Genomic DNA, 9,281 nt, shown 5'->3' with positions numbered 1-9,281 from the left:
GGGCAGGTTGACCTATGAAGTGAAAACCATTTCAGGTGACTACCTCTTGAAGCTCATCGAGAAAATGCAGAGTGTGTGCAAAGCAGTAATCACAGCAAAAGGTTGCTACTTTGAAGAAACTAGAATATAAGGGGTATTTTCAGTTGTTTTACACTTTTTTGTGCCCAGTAAAACTACCATAAGACATCTTTACAAGTAGTTACTGTAATTTGCATTGCATTATGGGTATAGTACATAGTATTACAGTAACTTACTGTATGTTTTGAATTTGCAGTAATTTACTGTTTACACATTACAGTAGTGGTACTGTACTTATAATATACAGTAAGAATTATAGTTGATTTCCAACGGTCATCATAGCTGCTTCATCGTGGTTCCCTGTTTCTGTATTTTTACTCCTTTAGTGGTTAACATATTTTTAAGGCAGAAAGAGAGCATGTACTTTTGTTTGTTTCACATCCTAGCTAACATTAATGCAGTTTATCTAGCTACGTCATCAAGCGTGGCTTCCTTCCAACCAGCTTTTTCCCTCCAAGTGCAGCTCTGTCTCCGTGCTGTGGGCTCACACTGCTTCAGCTCTTCAAGACAGGTAAAAAAAACACTTCTTAGAAAACTGTTTGAAGCCAAAACCTAGTCTGGAAATGTACATTTTAGATGGAGTTAACGTAACTTATAGCATCATGCTATAACTTAGCATTACAGCATGAGCTCGTTTGTGCTGGTTAGTGTTAAGAAAAATGATTAATTTTAGACTTAATACCGTTAATCTTACGCATGTGTAAAAAGGGTAGGTTTGATACTCTTGTTTTGAGCCGGACAGACAGGGGTTAGAATGCAGATCACTAAATGGGGCCTTTTGAGGCCCGGCTAGAACACAGAGCCATAAATTCGCATTCCTGCAGGCAGTTGGGGGGAGACCTGCTGGAGGCCAGCATCTGCGATGGTGTGAAACTAATGCAAAATAGAAGATTGAAACCCCTTAACATTTAATTTCTAAGTATTAATACCATGTTTTTACTGAAGATTGTATTATCTCATTTTAAAACTACTATAGGATGAATGTATTTGAAAAACTGTATTATCTGTGACGATATTAGAAGCAAATGGAAATTGTTTGAATGAAAATGTTTTCTTTACTATTAGAAAATGGCTCAGGAATTATACTTTATTTTGTCCTGTGGATTTTATGTATTATTTTGGCAGAACTCAATCTTTTGGGGGTCTGACTGTGCAAAAGCAAAAACTGGGGTTTGCAAAGATAACATTTCTTGAAAAATTACCAGATGCAAGTCCCTTCGAGAACGTTAGGAGAAATAATGGAAGAGACGTCAGATTCCGAGGGTGTCTGCGAAATCTTATCTTAAGACTCTCGGCGCCGGGGACATTCGTACCTGGTATCCTCCAAGATTAACTGGTCCGCCCTTGTCTCTTGACAGAAACCAGACGCCTTTGAAACTTCGCTGTAAATTAGGAGACTTCTCAAGTTTCCCTTAGTCCCTACGGGAGTTTCTAATTGGTTAAAGAGCGGAACGCCTTAATTGAATATATTAAATTCAAGAAACACCTACTCAGTATAAAAATTCCAGGTCAGCCCAGAGAGAGAGAGAGAGAGCGGCCGCTATTTTTGCCTTTTTTGTCTGTGTTTTATGTTTGTCTGTCTTCCCCTTGTGTGTTTTTATTTTATTTTATTTTGATGAGAAAATGCATATCTCTTTCCTCTGCAGCTTTGTTGTTCATTGCTTTGTATGAGATTAAACTCTGTGATCTGTGACGTCAACACGCTTTGTTGTTTCGTTTTAGCAGCACGCCGTCGCTGCCCGTCGCCCACAGAGAACGTCACTCGCCGAGGACTCGGGAGATTAAAAGAGGAGAAAGCCAAACGTTTTATCCAAAGCTAGCATTAAATGATCCTCTTTTTTTAATATTAGCCTGGTAAAATAAAGTTACCTTTACTAACTCTGGTGTTTTATATAACTGGCATATTGCAACGTTATAAGTTACGTGTCTGTAAATGAGGTGAAAGAAAGGAAAATATGATGGTGTTATTTTTTGAGCTGGTTCGGAATTAACATTAGCTAAGGTGCTAATTTTACCGTTGAAGGTTTTAGCTTGACTTTTGCCGCTTAATCTTCCTCGGGCGGCTTTGGGTTGAGATGAGCTCAGTGCTGAGTGTCTGTTAGCATTGGTGTTACATCCTTTGTCGAACAATATAACCTTAAGTGATAATTGATCCCCCCACCACCTTTTTTTTTTTTTTTTTTTTACATCTAATGACTGTTCATTTGTTTAAACCATGATCTTGCAAACGTTAAAAGTGCAGATTAGCTAAGTAGGTCAGCAAGGATGAATTTCTAACATTGTTCTTTTTTTTTTCTTTTCTTCAGATGATTTTTTTTAACTCCCAAGCTTTTTCTCTCCAAGTGGCTGTGCAGTTCTGTCCTGCTGACTGCTAACATAGCTTCATCTCTTCAAAGACAAGACAACAGGTAAAAAGACAGCTCTTCAAACATATTTGAAGCCACAAAATAGTCTGGAAAGGTAGAGGAGCAGCTAACCTAATCTATAACTTTGAGCTTGCTACAGCTGGTTAGCCTGCAAAAGTACCATTACATCTCCAACATAGTGTATAAGAGTCTGTAAATGAGGACAAGGTGAAAAACATTAAAGTGGTTTCTGTTATTTTTTGAGTTTGTTCAGCCACAGTGGCAGGTGGACAAAAAACGTTAATTTCCAACCCTGGTTACATATAAGGACTGTTCACATGTTTAAACCATGCTCCTGCAAATTTAAAGTTAAGTCAGTACTAACAGGTGCAACTTTGTACAGGTGTAAATTCTGCAGCATTTGTACTTCAGAATTTACAGAATTTTGTAGTCATGTGAAGAAACATCAACACACAGCTAATTATCGGTTTGCATGTGGAATAGAGCAATGTCCTGCTTCCTTCAGAACATTTTCTGCATTCAGGTCCCACATGCACAGGAGTCACCGCCATTGCAGAAGTCAGACTGAACACTTGTGGAACTGTACTTGTGGAATGTAATGCTTTAAAAAATGCATTTAGCCCCACAAACTGTCATTCACATCCGCTGTTTCAGAGTGGTAGCAGGATGTAGGGGTAAAGTCTAGTCTAGTCTCCGGGATGAGGTTCTCAAAAACCTGTTGTAATCTGGGTGAACTGGCCCTTTAAATATAAATTATTACCAGTAATTCATATTTAAGAGAGTTTTCCTTTTATGTTTTAAAGGTATCTTCCACCAAGATGTCTGTTGAAATGGAAATGATCTTACCCACTACACCAAGGGTAATCATACTTGGTAAGAGGAATATTTTCTATCACTATAATTTTTTTGTAGCAATGTATGTAATTGTTATGGTAGTCTGTCCTTTTACTCACTAGCGTTAGCCTGACAAGGGTTTGTCTATTTTAGGAAATAGCTTGATGTCTGCAACCCGGTGGATGGTCAGTATGGAGGAGAAGGTATTTTTCGAGCCAGAGCAACTACATGACTTTGCCAGCGTCCTTGCTGTCGTTTTTGGGTCATATTATGACTTCAATCTGGAGTATCAGGAGTCAGCATCCACCACGCTGGAGATGATACAACGGCAAGTACTCTACACCAAGCCATTTATGAATTAAATTTAATGACAGTTTGACTTATGGTGAAGAACCATAGCTGATTGCTGTATTGTACGTTTTCATTAAAAATTACAATTAATATATTTTATTTCTGTTAAAAGATTCTTTGTGAGGATCAATCCAGATGTTGGTACCAAATGCACAGCCAAAGTCGGTACAAGCCGCAAGACGGGAAGTCTAGTCAAGAGGAAAGTAGTCAGTGTCAACTCCCAGATCACCACCTTCTTCCAACGACTTGCTGAATTTGAATGGAGGACTTCCAACTAGGTAAGTATTTTACCAAATGTAAATGTTTATTATTTTGTTGTCTTTTCCTCCTATCTTGCATGCTCTGACTTTACTTTAGCCTTTTTAATATGATTTTAATGATTATTTATAAATGGCATGTGATTCCTACACAATAGCCCTTTAGAGTAGCCTGCATCTTTTCTGTGTCCGTGGTAAAAAGTGGATGTCGCTGCATCTCTTAATAAATCACAGAAATGTATAAGTGTGTAGTCGTTTAAGTGTGGCGTATTTTTATACTATGCAGTTTTCAGTTTATTAGGCACACCTTTGCAGTAATCCGTCAGCACCAACAAAATGACTAAAAAGATTGTTGTACTTCATCGTCCCCTTGGGGACATTTATAGTACGCAATCTTTTGAATTACTGAAGACTGACTGACTGCTTTTGCCATAAACAATCCAAAAACCTGAAGTGAAGCCAGTCCTGCTCATTCTTTATGCAGCTTCTATTATCACTTCAGTCCAATTGATTTTTTTTTAAACAAATTATCAACTTAATGCTGCTTTATGACAAAGATTTTATGCATTTGAACATTGTCACTTCAGCTTAATTTGTCAACCTTCCTGTCGATTTGAAAATGTTGATAACTTCCTGACCCTCTCATGATCTCCCACATTGTCTGTCTTATTCTTTACAGTTCAGCTTCCACAAGATGGATCCCACTGATTTTGTTTGACGAATGGAATAAAAGTTCTTCTGATGTAGGAAATGTGTTCTATGGTTTTGTTGTTTTATAGCACATTATATTGTATTGTGACATTGTTCTTTATGACATTGCGAATATGTAAATGGATTTTATTTCTACAAATCTGCTGAAAATAAATACCTGTTATTCACAGTACTTGGACTAAAATTTCTTTTATGAAATTTTTCGGTTTATGGTAAAATATTCTTATCTTAAAAAAATGTAAACTTTAATTTACAGTAAAACTCTGACATTATGTTGTGAAACAAGTTTACAGTAGACCAGCTTTCCTATAAAATACAATTACAGTAAAGCAGTTATAACTGTAAAGCACACTCACAGTAAAAATTAACTGTGAAATATCATAACAGTAAAGGTACTGTAGAATGGTAATTACAGTAACTTGCTGGCAACAGTGTTGCCAGTAAGTTACTGTAAAATTACAATAAAAGGTCTAACAGTGTAGTGGGAATCATTATTCCTTTGGTTGATGGGTGACATTCTCCATGACAGAATTAAAAAGCCACTTTGTAAAAAAAAAAACAACAAAAAAAAAACATCTAACTGCACTAATTATCTGCCTCCCTGGGGGGATACACGAATATTCAAAGCATTTTTTTTTTTCTTACAGTGAGTGAATATATTTTTATGTTTCTCAAATGAAAGGATGCTCAAGCCAAGAAAGGTAATTTATAATTTTATGATCATTACAATTCAGGTAAAAGCTGCTGATTTGTCTCCATGAGTTGTTGCTGAAAGTAAAATTTTCATAAGAGGCTGCAGTAGAACTTACAAAATTAATTTCCCATGCATTTTATAGCATATTTTTGATACAGTTTACAAAGTTAAAAATGTGTATTATTTGGATATGAGTCTTATGGAGGTGAAGGTATAAAGCAGTCACTGATTCCTTCCCCCTTAGAATAGACTGTACCTAAGAACATGTTAAAACACCTCTCTCTTCCTAACTGCCCCGAACTCCAACTGACACCTAGAAATCATAATTTCAGGTTTTAGAATGATATAATATTTCTGTATTGCTCCTTTGAGACCTTGATCAGTTACTTCTTTGCAGATGTCTTTCATCTCAGCCCTTTCAACACGTTTGGTTTCATAAAGTACTTTTAAACACACAAAAAAAACCCTTACATGATGTATTTATTTTATTTTATCTATCAAAGCAAAATATTTAAAAGGGAACAGAGTGCAGGGAGACCCCCAGAGGGCTAATTTGAATAATCAAACAAAAGAAGTCTTGAAATTTTATGCAAATAAAAAACATGCAAATACAAAGTATCAAGAATAATTAAAAAGTAGAGGCACACTACATTAAATTGCATTTTTTTAGGTAGATTTTGCAAATTTGTTTGACTGGGACAATGTGCACAAACATAGAATACAACAAGTCTGTAATTGATGTGTTGTACAAATAGCTAATTTGCAACTCCGTGCTCTGGTTGGACATTTATGCTTTAATGTACATGCAAATTATAAATCAAAATAAAGTAGAAATATATATTGATTCGTGCCTACAAATTCATAAATAACCTTGCACATCCTCAGTACCTCCCCCTCCTCACACATTCAGGTAACATACTAAAAATTGTAAATATAATACTAACTCTGAATGTTAAACCACATCTTTGATTTTTCTCTTAGCCAAGATTTAGTCACGTGAACAAACTTTTTAAGTTCAGGTATAACATTATCATTGCAATATCAATATTGGCAGTAGATCAAGAAACTTGTTCAGCTTTACCGTTTAAACATTATTTATAGCATGCATATATTAATTTCTACATTTCACGATCATTGATACACCATTACAGATTCTTTCCCCATTATTTACTTCTGTCCAACAGCTTTTCAATACAATATTTATAGCAGTTCCATGATTGATTATGACGAGAAATTATGGTATTTTGTAAAGATTTATAGTCACATAGCCTGGTTTTCCCTGCCATGTCTTTGTGTGGCATAAAGAAAAAGAACCCCTTTTCTAGAAAATCCTGAAACTTGTTCTTCCTCTTTTGACACTCACTGGCAGATGCAATGAAATAATTCAACATTTACATTTTGACAAACATCTCTGCTAACAATCAGATGAAGGACTCAGAAGCAGAAAACAACAACCTAAAGAACTTTTATTAGAAGAACTAAGGTTACTGCACAATAAAGAATGACCAGGGGCATCATGTATAAAGCATGCGTACTCACAAAAAATGTGTGACACCATATTTTACGCAAAGGTCGACATGAATAAAACAAGAGTGTGACGTGAACGTTTAGATAAATGTACGCAAACTCTTGACCTGCCGTGAAAATGTGACTTTTTCTGTGGATAATAACAAACTACAAAGAGCCAAGACTCGCCTAAAAACACTGAGATCTAACTACATTCAGTGTTTTTTAGACCAAGAAGCGTCAAACCCGATGATTTTTTTTTGAAGATTTTACTATTTTTATTGTTTAAACGTAAACGATGAAACTGAACTGCATTTATCCTCAGACAATAACATAACACACACACAAAATAAAGAAAATAAAAACAAAATGATGTGAAAACCTCTTTTATACATGAGGCTCCTGAGGCCTCTTGTACACAGTAAAAAATGCTGGGTTATTTTCATAACCCAACTTCTGGGTAAGAGATGCTGGGTCATATGTTGGGTTACTTTGACCCAATATTGGTTCAAAAGTAGTGACCCAGCAGTTGGGTTGACTTTTTTTTTGTTTTAATGAACTCCACTTAACTGATTCTGTTAGGTTTCAGGTTCAGTTGACTCAACACTTTACCCAATTGGTTGGGTCAAATACAGTTCATATAAAAATCCATTGCCCTCTTCACAAACCTCCATTTTCAACTGGACTGTGACCTGATCAGACAACACTGGATTTCTCAATTCAAATAAAACATGGTAACATTATCTATTTTTGTCTTTTCTGATTGTTAGATTTTGCAGGACTTTGCCATTTTATATCCACAGTCTTGTGGAAAACTGACAGAGAACTGGAACACCTTGTTCTCATCAAAGGTCATTCGCATGGGGAAGAAGGAGGAGAGCGGTCTTCTGCCTGAGATTGAGTTGCTTCCACAAGGTATTGAAGCTCAAAAGGAACATTTTCTGAACTAATTTTTTTCTCCTGTGGCTCTTTTTTGATTGTGTAGCATTTTAATCTGAGTTTTTCTTTGACAGACAAACAAGGTGACGTGGCACTGCAGCTGCTGCCAAAACTCCTCCCTGCTGTTCCCTACAGAGTTGGGCGAAAGGTGGTCAGACCCAGCAACCTTGAAGTCCAGCAAGCCTTCATTGATGTCCAGCCAGTAAGTCTATCTTCATGTCAGAATGAGTTCTTTGCTGTTTAAATGTAGTTGAAACCAGAAGTTTAAAACAAATATGCTTTTTTTCCCTCACTGTTCTCCCTGTCATTAATCTGGAATTTATCAAGTCCTAATTGACGGGAAATAAGAATTTTAATGTCATATAACACGAGACAGCGTTGACCAAAAATATGTCTTTTTATATAGTATATGTAAACTTCAAATGCAAGGGTCTTTTGATAATGTATCAAACAAAAATCATATAAGAATTAGTCAAAAATTATTAGTGGGGAATGTTCCTCCTTACCTTTAAATGACTAATGGCTTCCTTTCTGCTTTTTCCACACACCAGATTGGGACAAATATGGTGGAATATCTTGGAAGTACAGCAACAGAGCATCCACGTGTTCTCATGCTTGGGGACAGGTATTGTTGTTCCCAATTGTCGTCATAAATGGAACTGCTTTGGAATATCCATCTCTTTTGGGGGCCGTTGACGGCTGTTTCAAATCATTCTTCGTTTTTGATGTGAGTTATCCGAAGTCGTGTATCCAGATTTGGGATTTTCTCCAAACTGTGATATATGAAATCCCAGGAAACGAGTCACCCCCGATAAAATTAATGAGGGCACAGTTGGAGGCCATGGAAGAATAAATGCAATTCTTCAATAACCCTTAAATAAGTTTTAAATGTTCTGATTGAAAAACCTTCTTTGTTACTATGTTACTATTTTTTTTACATTTCCTTCAAACTCTTTTGATGAAAATATTTCGTTGTGTACACCAATAAAGTTAAAAAAGGGTGCAGATTTAATCAATTGTTTATATGTAACTTTTACATGTCTGTATTAAAAATTTCATGTATGTTGGAATGTATAACATTTGCAAATAAAAGTTCTTTTGAGCTAATCTGAATGTTTTTAGTTAAATTTTTATAGTGAATTTTAAAGTAGAAAAGGAAAAAAAATTAGAAATAAAAATATGGTGGTAAAATGACCCTTTTAATGGGTAATAAATTTCAACCCAATATTGAGTCATTTTAACTTTGGGCAGTGGTCAATTTAACCCAAGCTTTAGGTTGCAGCTATGACCCAATGTGCTGGGTCAAACCCTCAACCCAACCCAGTTGAGTTAAAACAACCCAGCGTTGGGTCGGTCCATATATGACCCAGCGCTGGGTTACGTATTGGGTTATTTTTAACCCAGCAGTTTTTACTGTGTATAAAAAATGTGTAGCTTTCACACTAGAAATTGACGTAGGGATAAATTTAGAAAAGCGCAACCCGCAAAACATTATATAGATGATGTATAAAGATGTATAAAGCCGTGTGTACGCAAATACCTGCG

General features: G+C 36.0%; 2 long non-coding RNA genes across 3 annotated transcripts; both read left to right on the top strand.

The window, feature by feature from the left end:
• The first annotated feature begins 2,236 nt into the window (after nucleotides 1–2,236).
• On the top strand, nucleotides 2,237–3,600 carry LOC114152587 (uncharacterized). Of its 2 annotated transcripts, XR_003597160.1 has the most exons (4): nucleotides 2,237–2,486; nucleotides 3,248–3,317; nucleotides 3,432–3,481; nucleotides 3,566–3,600. It is a non-coding gene; the product is annotated as an uncharacterized LOC114152587 (long non-coding RNA). The 2 variants fall into 2 exon arrangements; XR_003597159.1 differs by having other exon boundaries at nucleotides 3,432–3,600.
• A 141-nt stretch (nucleotides 3,601–3,741) lies between these two features.
• Nucleotides 3,742–4,769, top strand: LOC114152586 (uncharacterized). The gene is made up of 2 exons (XR_003597158.1): nucleotides 3,742–3,907; nucleotides 4,566–4,769. It is a non-coding gene; the product is annotated as an uncharacterized LOC114152586 (long non-coding RNA).
• Nucleotides 4,770–9,281: the final 4,512 nt, after the last annotated feature.

Source organism: Xiphophorus couchianus, chromosome 11 (genome assembly GCF_001444195.1).
Source record: "Xiphophorus couchianus chromosome 11, X_couchianus-1.0, whole genome shotgun sequence".
Lineage (NCBI taxonomy): Eukaryota > Metazoa > Chordata > Actinopteri > Cyprinodontiformes > Poeciliidae > Xiphophorus > Xiphophorus couchianus.
This window is presented reverse-complemented; position numbering and strand designations above follow the sequence as displayed.